The 19,543-nt window shown below is 35.8% G+C and overlaps 1 pseudogene; it reads left to right on the forward strand.

Annotated features, from left to right (window-relative positions):
- The window catches only part of LOC128550544 (putative ankyrin repeat protein RF_0381), a 91,855-nt pseudogene that overhangs the window by 58,235 nt on the left and 14,077 nt on the right, over window positions 1-19,543 (forward strand).

Raw genomic sequence — 19,543 nt, forward strand, 5'->3', positions numbered from 1 at the left:
AACTTTTGATGTATTAAAAAAATATTGATACAAAGGAAGCTAAATACAGATGTTAAGCATAATAAGGTGTTTCCCACACAAGAATCAGGTCCTTACATGCAAGGTCAAGGTCATTCACATTGGTATATAGTATTTCTAGTCTCAGACATAACTTTTAAATGATTCTAGCAATTTGAAATTAACAATAAAAAAACAAATAACAAGCATGATAAGTCACATGCAAGAGTCAGGTACATATATCTGAGGTCAAGCCCGTAAGCAGGGTCACTAACTGTTTTCATTGATTTATGACTAATGCCCCGACTCTTTTTGTAGAAGAGGAGATGTAGTGTTTTGCTTATGTCTGCAGCTTAATCTGATTTTCTGTCAGTAGACCATTTGGTATCCAGTCAAAAGCTAGGGAATGCTTTAGCCTACAACTTGTAATTGCCTGTGGTCAGTAGATGAACCCTAGGGTCAGTAGATCAAAGGTCAAGGTCACAGTGACATTGAGACTTAAATAAGTTCAGCTCAATATCTATATTGTCAAGGTCGTATTGATCTTGAGACTGAAAATACAGAATGCTTGGTACTTTGATTGCCAATTTCAGGGGATGATGGTCTGTACATGTACTTGTTTAAATGGACTCCCAGTGATTTTGGGATCAATGTGTCAAAAGTCAAGTTCACAGTGACCTTGATAATGAACATGGTTTCCCATCACTATCTTGATAACATTTGGGCTTTTGGCTATTAAATTGATTTAAATTGAATAGGATGATTAGTTTTGGTTAGGGTTAGGAGTACTCTTATTGTATTGGGATTCATTACCTCACAGTGACCTTGAAATTGATAATAGTTTCTGATCATTTATTGAAAAACTCTTGGATTTATGGTCTTAAAATGTCATAGGAAGATTGTCTGTTGTTGGTCAGTTGTTGATATTGAAGTCATTAAGTAAAAGGTCAAGGTTATAGTATAGTTTGGCCGAAAGTAACATAATGCTTCTAACAGGCTAACATGAGGGGTATATGTGTTCTACAAACAGCTCTTGTTATTGATGAGTTTTCCTTCTATGACAATTTACATTGGTTAGGAGGCAAGTCCCTTTAAAATGTGAAAGTCAAAGCATTTATTTACAAAACATGATATGAAGCTATTGCACAGTATTTAATTTTAAAACCCAAACATAAATAATCCCTGTACGAGGGGTGTTCAATAAATACCTGGAAAAGTGCTCTCATTTCTTTTTTTCTAGTCTCATTTTGCTAAAATTTGAAAATAAGACGGATGTGAACATACAGAATTCAAATACAGTGAAACACCGCTCGCTCGAGCATCGATGACTCGAGCACCCTGGCTCGCTCGAGCAATTCATGTGGTCCCGGCCGATTTCCTTCTATTTTCTATGTGATATTACCATGGCTGGGTCGAGCACCGATAACTCGATTGCTCGAGCATGACACCTGGTCCCTGTGTATTAATTTACTCTTTGTTGTTTCTGGCTAACTCGAGCAGAGGTGTCAAAATTTTTCACACCTTCGGCGGTCAGAATGTATCGGTTAATTAAACATTTTCACACACCGTGAGAATTGCGTAGTAGTCTATTCCCAGACTATCTTATTAATAAATGTTTGTTTGTCGGTATATTTGATATTATGATGAGATTAATTATTGTTAAAAGCTTAAAGAAAAGTTTTATTGATCAAATATCGATCAATTACTGATAACTTAAATCATCTTTTCTGCGGATCGAAATCTTAGTAATTTAATCAGCGGTTGTTTGCATGCAAATGAAGGAAATAATATAGCCGTTTCATAAAATTGAGACGATAATTATGATATGCACTTGTTGATGAATAAAAATTTTAAAAAATATCTTAGTTGTTTCTTCGCATGTGCCATTTACAAATTACATATTGAAACGTCTATCAATAGATAACGTTTGTAATACGTTTGTTTTCGAAAATGTCACAAGTATGTTATCATTACGCATCACCGTTTACTCAGCAAACGGTCCCGATGACCGTAAAACAAACTTCAGTTTTCTTCATATGTTGGTCAATGTTTGGGTCACTCGAAACCATGGATAACTCGAGCATTTTGCTCATCCCCTTGCGACCTCGAGCGAGCGGTGTTTTACTGTACCTAAATTACAGATTTCAGAACATGCACAGTATTTATTTGTCGTCTCCTAGGCAACGCCATTACCTCAAAAGCGGCCCAACGTCATTATGATGCTGTCATATCACACTCAATTAATCAATACTACTCGTGATTACCATTGATTCAGTGTTTATCACCAGTAAATGCATTTTACACCTTCCTAAGAATAAATACTGTTCATATGATGTTCCTGTCGTATTGAAGAAATTGGACACTGAACTGATGCCCTATCAAGGAGCTCTTTAATTTATTAAATGTGACTGAACGTTATTTTTCATGTCTGTAACACAAGTCGTCAGCCTGACCACTTTTAAACGTCACGTCCCACTATTAAAGTTTGTTTTCTCCAGGGCATTGTCCCTTAAACGTTTTTCAGCATAGCGATTGTCTCTTTCCTTGATTTTCCATTCAAAACACAAAATGTTATCTCACATCTCCGTTCAACACTGATTTTCAAGCGACGACCAACTCAATATGCCTGCCAAATATTTCAGTGATGTCACATTTATAATTTGACGTTATTGGCGTAACGCTTACTTTACATATCAATATTCACCCAATTTAAGAAAAGGTAGCTTGAAAAATAGGTAAGTGGCAAGTAATGTTTTAGCGCATGTAAAATAGAAAAAGAGACAAAATTGGGCCGGATGACGTCACATGACGTTGCCATGGGGACTCGCATTTACTTATTATTTATCCAAAGACAATCTAATTTTGACATATCAACTTAGTATTCCCTAATCTACATTTTATAGCATTTTCATTTATTTTTGATGATACATGAAGAATTGAGAGCTCTTTTCTGGGAATTTATTGAATGCCCCTCGTACTCTTACTGCCTCTCCCACACTGTTGGTTAGAATTCAGTCAAACTTGATAGGAAGGGAACACTGCCAAACCTTAGAATGGAATACCTTTGACAAGACTTGTTTTATGGGGTTACAGTCACAGAAAATATTGAAGGAAGACTACTGTTTTCTACTGGTTTGCTTTCATTCAAACATAACAGGACCACAATTAAGTCTCTTACTGTTTTAGCGTTAAAATGATTTTTCACAGAATTACTTGTCTTTTAGGTATCTTTCTACTTTCTCATTTAAACACTTTAGAAAGTTTAAATGTTTTATTTCACAGACTGGATGCAATCTTCGAGATGTTGCCAGATTTGCTAGGAGACGAGATGTTGTAGACCTCATTGATAAGGTAAAGCTCTATGCTTTACTGCTTTAAATATATCTATTATTGCATGTTATTTGTTTAGTTATTGAAATTACTACTTATATACTTGGTACTACTACTGTAAAACAACAATCTCCTGAAGTCTCAAGGTGATAAGCAAAACACTCGGGTTATACAGGGTATTGAGCATTCCAAACATGAAATATAATGAAGATTGCTGAGGACCATGCAGATTAATTAAGCATGGACGCTAGAGCCTCAGTGCTGGAGCAAGCCAAGTTTGTATCAGTATGTATGTTACAGATCTATACTGGTTGGGAACCATTTTCCAGACACGACCGGACAGGACCAGTTTCCGGACACATGTGATATCCGCTTTATTTCATTGTTATTCCTTTAATTGTTTCATCTAGATAATTAAGATGTTTGTTCTTCATGTTTACAACAAACCACTATATCATAAGGCTGTATAATGTTTGGGTTTTTGATGATAACTCACCTGCGTTTACAAAACAACTCTCTGTCTAAATGGGGCATGAAGATAGCATTGCGCATGCGCTGTAGTTCGCAGTTGCCTAGGTATCAAGTGGGGAATAAATAATTTAACTACATAATGAGTGTCTGCTGATAACATGTTCTACTTTTGATTTCACGGTAAAAGTTAGGTAAGGTGCAGGGCTGTCGAATTTTGCACTCATTTCATTCTATATCTATTGGAATTATCAAGAATTCGTGTTAAACGAAATTCGAGTTTTTATAGTCAACCTTGGTTTGCTTTCATAGCTTCTATTGAACCTGGGGTTATGTTTCGTGTTCAATTATGAAGAGATGAATTATACAGAAATGTGTAGAAATAGTTTTATTATTTAGATATCAACTTAACAGCAAAACACCGTCAAAACATTTGTCCGGCTACTGGTTTACCTGACGGGGAAAATAACTTCTTTTAGTGACCCTATTTGAGGCCCCGTGGAACCCATAGTTTACGTCACAACGTGATGCTGATTACGGCATCAGATGTGGAAGGAGCTGAAGTTTGTGCAGTGTGGGCTTCATTTATGTCAAATATTTATTTAGGAAATAATTGAGCCGAAATATGAAAATGTGTCCGGAAAATGGTTCCCAACCAGTATGTATGTCTGAAAAAAAACATCATACAATATTTGTATTATCTTTTGTAGCACTATGTAAAAATACTGCGGAATTCGGATATGGAGTGTCTCCTAGAGATGGCAGTGTATGGTTATGACAGTTTGATGATTACACATAATGTAAGTAAAACAAATACCTTTCATCCTGTTTGAAGAATAGGAAGAGCTGTTGCACTCACCCATTCACTGGCATCAGTGTCCCAGTTCTGTTAAACGTTATGATATTATGATAGCCCTTTGTCTTCTGTCAAACATTTGGTTGTTAACAAAGTTGTGCCCTACTCTTAATTAATCTTGGTCAGAATGTTACTCTTAACAAAGTGTTAAACAAATTTGATGCTGGGTCATCTGGGGTCAAAAACTTGGTCATTGGGTCAATTAATAGGAAAACCTTGTTAACACTATAGAGGTCACAGTATTCAGCATAAAACTTTGTGGGAATGTCATCTCTATCAAATCTAGTCAATTTTGTTGACATGTGTGAAATGTAAGACATAATGACTGATATTTTTGTTCATTGTCAAACATACTTTGCAAGAAATAGTGCTTATAAAGTAAAGTGCACTACAACAGATGATCCTTATCAACCACCAGCTGTCAGAAATAAATGGTTAGTGTAACATATAATAGCCGCTATAATTGTGTTTTGAATCAGCGAGGTTGGTAATTGGGACTGAAGTTTCTTTAAATTTAGTATTTAAATGCCAGTTTTCTAAAAATATTATCTTATGTGTATTACAAAAGATTTTCATACAATTCCAAGGGTTACCATGACCTTTAAAGGGGAAAATGTAATGATTATAGGGAAACTAGAGCTATTTCTGGCTAGAGGAAACATTATACATCTGCAAAAAATGGCCAAAAAAGTACTTGATTTTCTTGAATATAGGTCAAGAACAAAATTTGGTTATCAAGAACTAGGTAAGTAGGTCTTATCATAGAAAGACCTTGGTAGCACTTTTAGGGACTACAATACCCACTTGATTCATCAATTCAAGGGTGTATGAAATCTAGGCCAATTAAGAAATGAGATACCTAAGTTCAAACGCTGTCACTAGGTTAAATCATTGAAAAACCTTGTTATCTTCCTAGAAAACACATTTTCCACCTGATCTTCATACTAGTTTGTCAAAAGTTTTGTCTCTAGAATAATTATGTAGGTCATTCTAGGTCAACAACAAAGTTACTAGGTTTCTTGAGCTTTCCCCATCTAGTATACTCTCTCAAGTTTCCATGACTTGCCTAAAAACATTACAACCAGGGGTTGCACTAGTTTCCTCTATGTTGCTATTACAATGGACAATTGCTAAAGTCTTCTGCTTAGAAACAGATTTGTCACATATGCATTAATGAATTATATTTTATTTCAGTACAGGAATACATTCATATAAATGTATGAATTACCAGTATGTTTCATTTCAGTGCCTTAATGATTTTCACTTCATTTCAGTACAGGGGTGTGTTCATATATGTTTGAATTGTTCTTTGTTTCAATACAGGGTCGTGTTCATATATGCTTGAATTGTTCTTTGTTTCAATACAGGGATGTGTTCATATATGTATAAATTGTTCTTCATTTCAGTACAGGGATGTGTTCATATGTATATGAATTGTTCTTCATTTCAGTACAGGGATGTGTTCATATATGTATGAATTGTTCTTCATTTCAATACAGGAATGTGTTCATATATGTATGAATTATTCTTCATTTCAATACAGGGATGTTTTCATATATGTATGAATTATTCTTCATTTCAATACAGGGATTTGTTCATATATGTTTGAATTGTTCTTCATTTCAATACAGGCATGTGTTCATATATGTATGAATTATTCTTCATTTCAATACAGGGATGTGTTCATATATGTTTGAATTGTTCTTCATTTCAGTACAGGGATGTGTTCATATGTATATAAAATGGTCTTCATTTCAGTGCAGGGATGTGTTCATATGTATATAAAATGGTCTTCATTTCAGTGCAGGGATTCATTCATATATGATTTGTGTGTCATTTCAGTACAGGGATTATTTGATATGTGAAATACATTTTAATTCTGTACAAGGATTCATTCATACATGATTTATATGCCATTCCAGTACAAGGATTCATTCATAGAGTACAGTCTCATGTATATGAAAAAGATAAAATAAGATAAGTTTTATTTTAAATCGGCAAGACATAACAATACGACATAAGCTCTGTCTGAGCTTTTTAACCGGCTACGATATGAACTTTTTATCATTTCAGTACAGGGATCCATTCATATATGACTAGTCTTCTTTTCAGTACAGGGATACACTTTATATGTGAATTTCATTTTATTTCATTCATTTAATATTTGTAATTTGTTTCAGTAAAGGTATACATTCAGTATATGAATTATTTTTTGAAGAAAACTGCATTTTCAAGGGCAGATAACTCTTTTTCAATACTGGTGACCTATGACTTTTATTGCATAATTTGGTTTCTTAGATGATTGTCTTTCAATACCCAAAGTTTGAAGAAATTCTATTATTGGGAAAAATTTCGCCCTAGCATATGCCATTAAGTACAGAGATATATTCATATATTGGTAGTGTTTCATTTCAGTATAATGGTACATTCATATGTGATATATTTTTTCAGTGCACAGTTTCATTAATATTATGAATTGTTAATCATTTAAGTACAAGGACAGGTTCATCTTATTTCAGTACCTGGATACATTCATTTCCACTCAATACATGCTTGCATTCCTTTCATTTCAGTACAGGGATACATTCATATATGCATCAGGTAACGGAACAGATGAGGTTCTTAAATTCATTCAGTGGCTGCCAAGATTTCAGGTAGGCAGCTGATATGATTAAATTGTGTAGCTTTTAGAGTTATAGTTCGTATTTTTGCATGATAAAAAAAAACCTCGTTCACACTATACATGCCCCATATTCTATCTGATCTTCTTAAAAGTTTTTCAGATTGTTAACCCTTAAAAAATACAGGTTATGATCCATATAATTATGATAGTTGTCTCAATTTTATATAGTGGCTGTAAAGAGTGATTATAGAATTTACTTAATTCAATTTGAATATTAATTATTTTCTTTATTTAAAGAATGTTTACTTCCAATAAATAAATAATATTGTCTTCTACGATATTTATTCCAAAATTAGTGCTCAAGTTTTCACATATTCTTTCCGCCAAATTATGACCACACAGGCCCGTATTCAGGGCTGGGCTGGGGGCCAGTGCCCCCTCAGTTGGCTGAGAAGTGACCTATACTTACCAAAATTGCACCAAACTATTTTGGCAAGATATAATACTTTCTCAAAATTTATACCAAAAATGCACCAGAGGCCACCATTTCATACCTATATTTCAAAATTTTCCTGGGTTAGAAACCCCTGACCCCCCTAAAATGAGGGGATAACCTTCCTCAAAATTTAGGCCAAAAAATGCCACCATTTCATACCTGTATTTCAAAGTTTTTCAGGGGAGAGCCCCCTGACCCTACTAAATTGACAGGGATACCCCCTCCCATACATCAAAATTTATACCAAAAAAATGCACCAGATGCCACCATTTCATACCTGTATGTCAAAAACTTTCAGGGAGGAGACCCCCACTCTTCCCCCAATATGAACAAAGCCCACCCCCACCCCCTCTTGGCACCATGCACCTCGCCAGTGATGCCTTTGTTCTAAACTTGTGCCCCCACCCCCACTCCATCCCCAACCAAATACTTCTGGATCTGGGCCTGCCCCATGCCATGTATTTTGTTCTGTGCCTCGAAACGAAATGTAGTATCTGTCTTAAGTTTGAGACATGAATCTTGTGCCCTATTACCATTATGCTCATATTTTCATGCCTTGTTTTTGCAGGAAGAAGTTACTGAGGTCCAAAGTGCCATTAAAAATGGTTCCTTAAGTGAAATGAGAAGAATCTTTGAGTATTCTCATACACCTGAACTAATTGTGAGAACCAGAAACAAGGTAAACCTTTGAGTATTCTCATACACTTGAACTAATTGTGAGAGCCAAGAACAATGTCAGTCTTTGAGTTTTCTCATACACTTGAACTAATTATGAGAGCCAGGAACAATGCTAATCTTTTAAGTTTACTCATACACCTGAACTAATTGTGAGAGCCAGGAAGAATGTTAATCTTTTAAGTTTACTCATACACCTGAACTAATTGTGAGAGCCAGAACCAAGGTAAATATTTGAGTTATCTTATACACCTGAATTAATTGTGATAGCCAGGAACAATGTTAATCTTTTAAGTTTACTCATACACCTGAACTAATTGTGAGAGCCAGGAACAAGGTAAATATTTGAGTTTTCTCATACACCTGAATTAATTGTGATAGCCAGGAACAATGTTAATCTTTTAAGTTTACTCATACACCTGAACTAATTGTGAGAGCCAGGAACAAGGTAAATCTTTGAGTATTCTCATACACCTGAACTAATTGTGAGAGCCAGGAACAAGGTAAATCTTTGAGTTTTCTCATACACCTGAATTAATTGTGATAGCCAAGAACAATGTTAATCTGTTAAGTTTACTCATACACCTGAACTAATTGGGAGAGCCAGGAACAAGGTAAATCTTTGAGTATTTTCATACACCTGAACTAATTGTGAGAGCCAGGAACAAGGTAAATCTTTGAGTATTCTCATACACCTGAACTAATTGTGAGAGCCAAGAACAATGTCAATCTTTGAGTCTTCTCATACACCTGAATTAATTGTGATAGCCAGGAACAATGTTAATCTTTTAAGTTTACTCATACACCTGAACTAATTGGGAGAGCCAGAAACAAGGTAAATCTTTGAGTATTCTCATACAGTTGAACTAATTGTGAGAGCCAAGAACAATGTAATCTTTTAAGTTAACTCATACACCTAAACTAATTGTGAGAGCCAGGAACAATGTTAATCTTTTAAGTTTACTCATACACCTGAACTAATTGTGAGAGCCAGGAACAAGGTAAATCTTTGTGTTTACTAATACACCTGAACTAATTGTGACAGCCAGGAACAATGTAAATTTTTGAGTTTACTAATACACCTAAACTAATTGTGACAGCCAGGAATAAGGTAAGTCGTTGTGTTTACTAATACACCTGAACTAATTGTGAATTCCAGGAACAAGGTATGTCTTTGTGTTTACTTATACACCTGAACTACTTGTGAGAGCCAAGAACAAGGTAAATCTTTGTGTTTACTAATACACCATGAACTAATTGTGAGAGTCAGGAACAAGGTAAATCTTTGTGTTTACTAATACACCTGAACTAATTGTGAGAGCCAGGAACAAGGTACATCTTTTTGTTTACTAATACACCTGGACTAATTGTGAGTGCCAGGAACAAGGTAAATCTTTGTGTTTACTAATACACCTAAACTAATTGTGAGAGCCAGGAACAAGGTATATAAAATAATTGTGAGAGTCAGGAACAAGTTAAATCTTTGTTACCAATACACTGGAACTAATTGTGAGAACTAGGAACAAGGTAAATAAATTAATTCTAAGAGCCAGGAACAAGGTAAATCTTTGTGTTTACTAATACACCTGAACTAATTGTGAGAATACTTCACAGTGTTTTTGTAGCCGATCATTCTAAGGCATTGCCGCACTATGTTCCTATTTTTAGCTCGACTATTCGAAGAATAAGTAGAGCTATCCTACTCACCACGGCGTCGGCGTCGGTGTCGGCGTCGGCGTCGGCGTCACACCTTGGTTAAGTTTTTCGTACCAGTCCACATTTTGACAAAGTCTTTTGAGATAAAGCTTTGAAACTTTAAACACTTGTTTACCATCATCATGGCCAGTTATAGGCAAGAACACATAACTCCATCAAGGATTTTGGCAGAATTATGGCCCCTTTTGACTTAGAAATCATGGTAAATTTTTTGTACCAGTTCATATTTTGACAAAGTCTTTTAAGATAAAGCTTTGAAACTTTCAACACTTGTTTACCATCACCATGGCCAGTTATAGGCAAGAGTACATAACTCCAACGGGGATTTTGGCTGAATTATGGCCCCTTTCGACTTAGAATTCTTGGTTAAGTTTTTCGTACCAGTTCATATTTAGACAAAGTCTTTTGAGATTAAGCTTTGAAACTTTCAACACTTGTTTACCATCACCATGTCCAGTTATAGGCAAGAGCACATAACTCCATTAAGGATTTTGGCTGAATTATGGCCCTTTTTGACTTAGAAATCTGGGTTAATATTTCGTACCAGTTCATATTTTGACAAAGTCTTTTGAGATAAAGCTTTGAAACTTTCAGCACCTGTTTACCATCACCATGTCCAGTTATAGGCAAGAGTACATAACTCCCTCAAGGATTTTGGCTGAATTATGGCCCCTTTTGACTTAGAAATCTTGGTTAAGTTTTTCGTACCAGTTCATATTTTTTGTAAAGTGTTTGACATATGGCTTTGAAACTTTTATCACTTGTTTAGTATAATAGTCTCTATCTGTAGGAAAGAGAATATAACTGTGTCATCTATTTTGGCTGAATTATGGCCCTTTTTGGACTTTGAAATTGGTTCTGTTTTCATACAAGTCTGTGTTTTGTCAAAACTATTTGACATATGGCTATTAAACTTTGAACACTTGTTTATCATTATGATTTCCATCTGTAGGCAAGAGTACATAACTATTTTGACTGAATTATGGCCCTTTTTGGACTTTGAAATTGGCTCATATATTGCCATTTAGTGCAAGACTTATCGAAATTAAAGTAATACAGGAACATTGTTTGTCTAATCTATTTATTTCTTTTGTCTGAATATCCGTGGAAATATTTTGACCCCATTCTTCAATCAATTCTTCGAATAGTCGAGCGCGCTGTCATCAGACAGCTCTTGTTTATGTTTTGAACTTTTTGTTTAAGTGTAGGGATAACGCATGTTTTTAGCTCACCTGAGCCAAAGGCTCATGGTGAGCTTTTGTGACCGGTCAATGTCCGTCGTCGGTCGTGCGTCGTGCGGTGTCAGTCGTCCGTTGTGTGTCCGTCAACATTTTCTAAAAAAATCTTCCTCTTGAAAGACACTGGGCAGAATTACATCAAACTTCACAGGAATGATCCTTGGGTGGGACCCTTTCATAATTATTCAAAGAATTTCATTCCATGCAGAACTCTGGTTGCCATGGCAACCTAAAGGAAAAACTTTAAAAATCTTCTTGTCCAAAACTGCAAGGTATTGAGCCTTGATATTTGGCATGTAACATCATCTAATGGTCCTCTATGAAGATTGTTCAAATTGTGACCCTGGGATGAAAAGAGGCCCCGCCCCGGGGGTCCCAAATTTTACATAGACTTATATAGGAAAAAACTTTAAAAATCTTCTTGTCTGAAACTACAAGACCTAGGCCTTTGATATTTTGTATGTAGCATTGCCTTGTATTACTCTATGAAGATTGTTCAAATTGTGCCCCTGGGGTGAAAAGAGGCCCCGCACCGGGGATCCTAAGTTTTACATAGACTTATATTGGAGAAGATTTTAAAAATCTTCTTGTCTGGAACTGAAAGGCCTAGGCTTTTGATATTTGGTATGTAGCATTGCCTAGTGGACCTCTAACAGACTTGTTCAAACTATGCCCCTGGGGTAAAAAGAGGCCCCACCCTTGGGGTCACTTGTTATATGAGTTATATAGGAAAAAATATTTAGGTAAGAAATTATCAGATGATATTTCCTAGACTGTTTAATTATATTTACCTGATGTACCCAAGTGATTATGGGTCACCTTACTGTGACCTTGACTTACTGACCTACTTTCTTGTTTTTTAAGATACAGCCTTGAAATTTGGATGACATGTACAGTTTTGCATACCGATCTTAAAACTGACTTTCAGTGACCATGAATTTGACCTACTGACCTACTTTCTAATATTTTAGCATCAATTTACCATTTGAAACATGTGGCTCATTTTACTCAGGTGAGCATGACCCTCTTGTTTTGTGTAATATCTGCAGATTCCCAAAGGGTTCAGAGGATGTAATAACACGAATTAAACGTACACTAATGCTATTCTAGCATAAAACATGTAAAAACAAATGAATGAATTAATTTCCATGGAATGCGCGGGAATATCTGCGTTGTTTTCCTACGTTGACGTCATTTCCTTTTGAATTATCTGTTTTGGGGCCATAATATGTTTACACTTTGCCACTGAATGAAGAAAGAAAATAAAATGATATTTGAGATATTATCTGACATCATTATTTTCATAGTCTGTGGCAGTATTGATTCCATCAGTTCTAGACCCAGACACAGTCCCCAGAAATACAATTGTGTAAATTGTTTTTGTCTTAGACCAAGGAATCATTTGGAGTAAGTGGCTATATCTCTCATTTAATGTTGATATGGTTACAAACAGCAATGCTTTGAAGTGTAAGTTTCAAATTTAAGGACATACGGTGAGGTGATAAAATCTAAAAGTAGATACTTTTGTGTCTTAAGGTAAAAGCTTTTGTAGGAATTGGATATCTGTATATATATAGTTTCATGAAACAAAAAGCAAGTGGATTAATACATGTCTGTAGTCTATCATACAAACTTGAGATAGAGATTTGCCAGTGTGTTTTTTTTACAAATTAATTGTTTTGTAGGCAATGAGGACACCCCTAATACAAGCAGTTTTGTTTCAAAGAGACGACATTGTACAGTTTTTCCTTAGTTCTCCATATGACATTGATATAGATGGTCAAGATTGTGTAAGTATTATATCAGCTAGTTCTTATGATTTTGGCTAATTAATAATAGAGAAAATTTAAAAGTTATCCTTTTTTTGTGTCCATTCTTTATTGCTGAGAGTTATTTGCTTACTTAGGGGACCCTGCAGTATTTGTCATCATTTAGTCTGGAAAGTCAACTGTTCAGACTGGAAGGTCACATTTAGTCTGTAAGGTCATCATTCAGATGTGAAGGCCAAGCGTTTAGATTGGAAGGTCAACCATTTTGGGTCAGTAGGTCAAAGGTGAAGGTCACAAATGGAAGTCAGATGTCATATTTGATTCATATTTCATGTTGGAGCATAACTTAACAACCATTCTAGGTATTGACTTTAGACTTTGCATGTAGGTACATAGCGATGAGAGGTTGTGCAGAGTGCATGAAATGGATCAGTAGGTTAAAGGTCAAGGGCACAAATGTAGTTCATAGGTCAAAGTTTTCTGTCGTATTCATGTCTTTACCATTACTTAATAATCATTCCAGGTATCAGCTTCAGACTTGGCATATAGGTAGATGGCTATGAGACGATGTATAGAGTTCTTGAACCCCTTCCTTCCTTCAAAAGAAAAAAAACTTTAAAAAAAATCATGTACCTTATTGTTTTGTAACTGCCACCACAAATATCCTATCCTCCTCCCCACCCCCCACTTCCCCACTTTAATTACAGTAACAATTTGTCTGGAACATAACTCCAAAACTATTAATGGGATATTGTTGAAAGTTCACACAGTGACAGAGGATCCGATGTTGTGAGAAAGTGCATTTTACCAGAACTATAATTCTGCCTTGCTTACTTTTCTCATTATCTTCCTTTATTTCATTTACTCATAAAATGTTTTTCCAGAGAGTAACTTTAAAACTATAAACAGATTTTGTTAAAACTTCCCAAAATGATATGGGCATTGAAAGGAAGTGCACTGTATGAGAACCATAACTTAACTTTGGTTACTGTTTGAATTATTTCCCTCTATTAAATACATTTGTTCAAAGCATAAATCTAAAAAAATTGGAAGTGATTTTATTAGGACTGCATACAAAGATGGAGGATAAATATTGAGAGGAAGTGCACCATGTAAGAACCATTATTTTTCTTTTCTTACTTCATGAATTATCTCCGTCTAGTAAATTTACTTAAAACTTTTGATAGGAATTTATTTAAACTTTATGAGCATGGTAAAGAACAGTTAAGGAGCTGCTGTGTGTATAAACCATAACTGTTGCATACACATTGAATACTATAATTCTTGATAACACTCTCTTCTCTAATTAATATGCATACAGTTCATTATTTCAAAATATTTCTTCTTCATAGCTGCCATTTACATGAAACATTTTTACTTTGGCAGGGGGATGGCTATGTCTGACATGGCTCTGGTTGTAAGTAATTTTTCAATTCTTAATTTAGTGTGTACTATTTAGTTCAGACTTAACTGACCATTATGTTTACTTCAGTGCAACAGAACTGCGTACCATTTTGCATGTTGTTCAGTATCAGAAGTTGGTAGAAAGATACAGGAATACTTGAGAGAAGCTGGTGCTGATGTCACTTTAAAGGATGTGGTAGGTACACAATCACTATAAGGCCTTAATAGATTAATTCCTAGGTTATTGTCCCCACCCACCCCCTCTTTTTTATGCTCCCGGCCATTTTTATGTTTAAAAAATGAAGAATGGAACCAGAAATGTGCAAACCGCAAGAAGTTCCCATATATTTACGAAGGTGCCACAAGATAAAGCGGGTCACAAATTAAACTCTGCCACCAGAGCTTGAGCTAGAGGGGGTGATTTGAGCAAAATAGTCACTTTAGAGCTTCCCACTGTTCTAACATCAAAATGAAATGCAAGTTGGGCTGATTTTTGTGTTCTCACTTTGATTATCCATTATTTGCCTGTTGACACTTTACTTGAACACACGATGGCATAATTCAAGTTACGCATACTTCAGATACATGTAAATGTGAAGCAGAAGGTGATCTTTGACAACTGATTGCTGTTAAACTTAACAGTAGGGATTTATGTCACATTAACTTACACATTCTCAAACTTTTCAAAAAGTATTTTACCTCTAATTATTTCATTAGAATCATAAATTTTACTAACGCTATAACCCAGACTTAAGAAACAGTACTGACACTTTTAGTGACAAAAATAACTGAACTGAAATTCATGCACATTTTTGATATCAGTGTATCAGAAACTGGGTTAAACCTGTTTGACAAATTTTTCTTGTAATGCATACTGACACTAGCGGCATCAAAGAAATATGTTTATTATATGTAATGTCACTGCTGTTGACATGCATTTAATTCAGGACTAGTGCAATACAAATGCTTTTATGGGTTTTCGTGATTTTTTTTAAGCTCACCAGACAAGGGTGAGCTAATGTGGTCAGTGGTTGTCCATCATGCATCAAGATTTTCCTTTAAACAGTTTATCCTCCTAAACCACCAGGCCGATTTTAATGAAACTTCACAGAAATATTCCTTGGATGGTCTTTAAAAAGTTTCAAAGAATTTAATTCCGTACAGAACTCTGGTTGCCATGGCAACCAAAAGGAAAAACTTTAAAAATCTTCTTGTGCAAAACCACAGGTCCTAGGGCTTTGATATCTTTTTTAGCATCATCTAGTGATCCTCTACCAAGATTGTTCAAATTATCCTCCTAGGATCAAATCAGGCTCCGCACTGGGGGTCACATGGTTTATATATACTTATATAGGGAAAAACTTTGAAAATCTTCTTGTCCAAAACTACAGGGCCAAGGGCTTTGATATTTGGTATGTAGCATCAACTAGTGGTCCTCTACCAAGAATGTTCAAATTATCTCCCTAGGGTCAGATATGGCCCCACCTGGGGGTTACATGATTTAAGTAGACTTATATAGGGAAACACTTTGAAAATCTTCTCATCCAAAACCAAATGGCCTAGGGCTTTGATATTTGCTATGTAGCATCATCTAGTGAACCTCTACCAGGATTGTTCAAATTATGTCACTAGGGTCAAATATGGCCTCGCCCTGGGGGTCACATATGGTTTACGTAGACTTATATAGGGAAAAACTTTGAAAATCTTCTTGTCCAAAACCATAAGGCCTAGGGCTTTGTTATTTGGTATGTAGCATCATATGGTAGTCCTTTACCAAGATTATTCAGATTATCCCCCTGGGGTCAAATATAGCCCCACCTGGGGGTCACATGGTTTATAAAGACTCCTATAGGGAAAAACTTTGAAAATCTTCTGGTACAAAACCACATGGTCTAGGGTTTTGATATTTGGTTAGTAGTCTTTTACAAAGATTTTTAGCTCACCTGTCACAAAGTGATGAGGTGAGCTATTGTGACCGCTTGATGTCCGTCGTCCATCGTGCGTCGTCCGTCGTGCGTCAACAATTTGTAAAAAAATCTTCTTGAAAACCACTGGGCAGAATTACACCAAACTTCACAGGAATGATCCTTGGGTGGCCCCCTTTCAAAGTTGTTCAAAGAATTGAATTCCATGGAGAACTCTGGTTGCCATGGCAACCGAAAGGAAAAAATTTAAAAATCTTCTTCTCAAAAACCAGAAGCCCTAGAGCTTAGATGTTTGGTTTGAAGCATTGCCTAGAAGACCTCTACCAAGTTTGTTGAAAACCATGGCAATACCCAAACGGTCACAGAATGACCTTCGGCCAGGGGTCACTTGATTTTACATAGGAAAATCTTAAAAAATCTTCTTCTCAGAAAGTAGAAGCCCTAAGGCTTAGATATTTGACATGTAGCATTGCCTAGTGGACCTCTATTAAAATTGTTCAAATCATGAAGGCCTAGAGCTTAGATATCTCACTTGTAGCATGGCCTAGTGGACCTCTACAACATTTGTTCAAATCATGACCCCCAGGTTCAAAATTGACCCCGCCCCAGGGGTCACTTGATTTTACATAGGAAAATCTTAAAAAATCTTCTTCTCAAAAACCAGAAGCCCTAGAGCTTAGATATATGGTGTGAAGCATTGCCTAGTGGACCTCTACCAAGTTTGTTCAAATCATGACCCCTGGGTCAAAATTGACCCCGCCCCAGGGGTAACTTGATTGTACATAGGAAAATCTTAAAAAATCTTCTTCTCAGAAAGCATAAGCCCTGGAGCTTAGATATTTGACATGTAGCATTGCCTATTGGACCTCTACTAAAGTTGTTCAAATCATGACCCCGGGGTCAAAATTGACCCCGCCCCAGGGGTCACTTGATTTTACATATAAAAATCTTCAAAAAATTTCTAAAAATAAACCAGAAGGCCTAGAGCTTAGATATTTCACGTGTAGCATTGCCTAGTAGACCTCTACAAAATTTGTTTAAATCATGACCCTCGGGATCAAAATTGGCCCCGCCGCCGGGGTCACTTGATTTTACATAGGAAAATCTTAAAAAATCTTCTTCTCAAAAACCAGAAGCCCTAGTACTTAGATATTTGACATGTAGCATTGCCTAGTGGATCTCTACTAAAGTTGTTCAAATCATGACTGCGGACTCAAAATTGACCCCGCCATAGGGGTCACTTGATTTTACATATGAAAATTTTCTAAAAATAAACCAGAAGGCCTAGAGCTTAGATATTTCACTCGTAGCATGGCCTAGTGGACCTCTACAACATCTGTTGAAATCATGACCCCCGGTATCAAAATTGACCCCGCCCCAGGGGTCACTTGATTTTACATATGAAAATCTTCAAAAAAAATTCTAAAAATAAACCAGAAGGCCTAGATCTTAGATATTTGGCATGTAGCAATTTGCCTAGTAGACCTCTACAAAATTTGTTCAAATCATGACCCCCGGGGTCAAATTGGCTCTGCCCCATGGGGTTACTTGATTGTACATAGAAAAATCTTCAAAATTTTCTTTAAAAAACCCCCAGAAGGCCTAGAGCTTAGATATTTGACATGTAGCATTGCCTAGTGGACCTCTACAAAATTTGTTCAAATCTTGACCCCCAGGGTCAAATTGACCCAGCCCCAGGGTTACTTGATTGTGCATAGGGAAAGCTTCATAAATTTGCTAAAAATAAACCAGAAGGCCTAGATCTTAAAGCTTTAGCTAAGAAATTTGTTTAAGCAAGCAACTCTACTCAGGTGAGCGATATAGGGCCATCATGGCCATCTTGTTCAAATTATCCCCCTGGGTTTAAAAATAGCCTGTCCCGGGGGGAGGGTGGTGGGGGGAGTGCAATTGGTTTTTACATAGACTTATTTGTTTTTGAAGGAATGGCAAAGAAATTTGGACCACAAGTGTAATGTTTGATAAAGATTTCAATACTAATCTTGAATAGTCTTAATTTTGACCTACTGACCTACTTTCTCATTTTTGAAGTTACAGCCACATGTATTATAATTTTTATACAGATTTCAATAATCATCTTGAATTGTCTTAATCTTGACCTGCTGACCTACTTTCTCATTTTTGAAGGTACATCATAGAAATTTGGAACACATGTATAACCTTTGATACAGACTTCAATACATTGAATATTCTTAATCGTGACCTACTGAACTACTTTCTTGTTTTTGAAGTTACAGCAAAGAAATTTGGACCACATGTATTAATGTTTGATACAGATTTCAATACTCATCTTAAAAAAGTCTTAATTATGACCTACTGACCTACTTTCCTGTTTTTGAAGTTATAGCGTAGAAATTTGGAACATGTGTATAACTTTTGATACAGATTTCAATACTCATCTTAATTTAACCCTGACCTGCTGACCTACTTTCTTGTTTTTGAAGCTACACCAGAGAGATTTGGACCACCTGTATAATTTTTCATACAGATTTCAGTAGTTATCTTGGATAATATTTACCATGACCTACTCACCTAGGTTTTTGTTTTTAAAGCTTTAGCAAAGAAATAGCCACAGATTTTAATACTTATCTCGAATAATCTGGTTAGAATTACACCAAACTTGGTCAGTAGCATCCTGGTTTTACCTTACCTTACCTAGTTTTTGAATTATCTCTGTTTATTCAATTTTCTTCTTTTTATTATCTCCATTTTTTAGCTCATCTGATTTTTTGAAAAAAAATGATGAGTTATTGTCATCACTTGAGCGGTTGTCGGCGTCGGCGTCGGCGTTGCCTGGTTAAGTTTTATGTTTAGGTCAGCTTTTCTCCTAAACTATCAAAGCTATTGCTTTGAAACTTGGAAGACTTGTTCACCATCATAAGCTGACCCTGTATAGCAAGAAACATAACTCCATCTTGCTTTTTGCAAGATTTATGGCCCCTTTTGTACTTAGAAAATATCAGATTTCTTGGTTAAGTTTTATGTTTAGGTCAACTTTTCTCCTAAACTATCAAAGCTATTGCTTTGA

This window comes from Mercenaria mercenaria, chromosome 18, assembly GCF_021730395.1.
Source record: "Mercenaria mercenaria strain notata chromosome 18, MADL_Memer_1, whole genome shotgun sequence".
Lineage (NCBI taxonomy): Eukaryota > Metazoa > Mollusca > Bivalvia > Venerida > Veneridae > Mercenaria > Mercenaria mercenaria.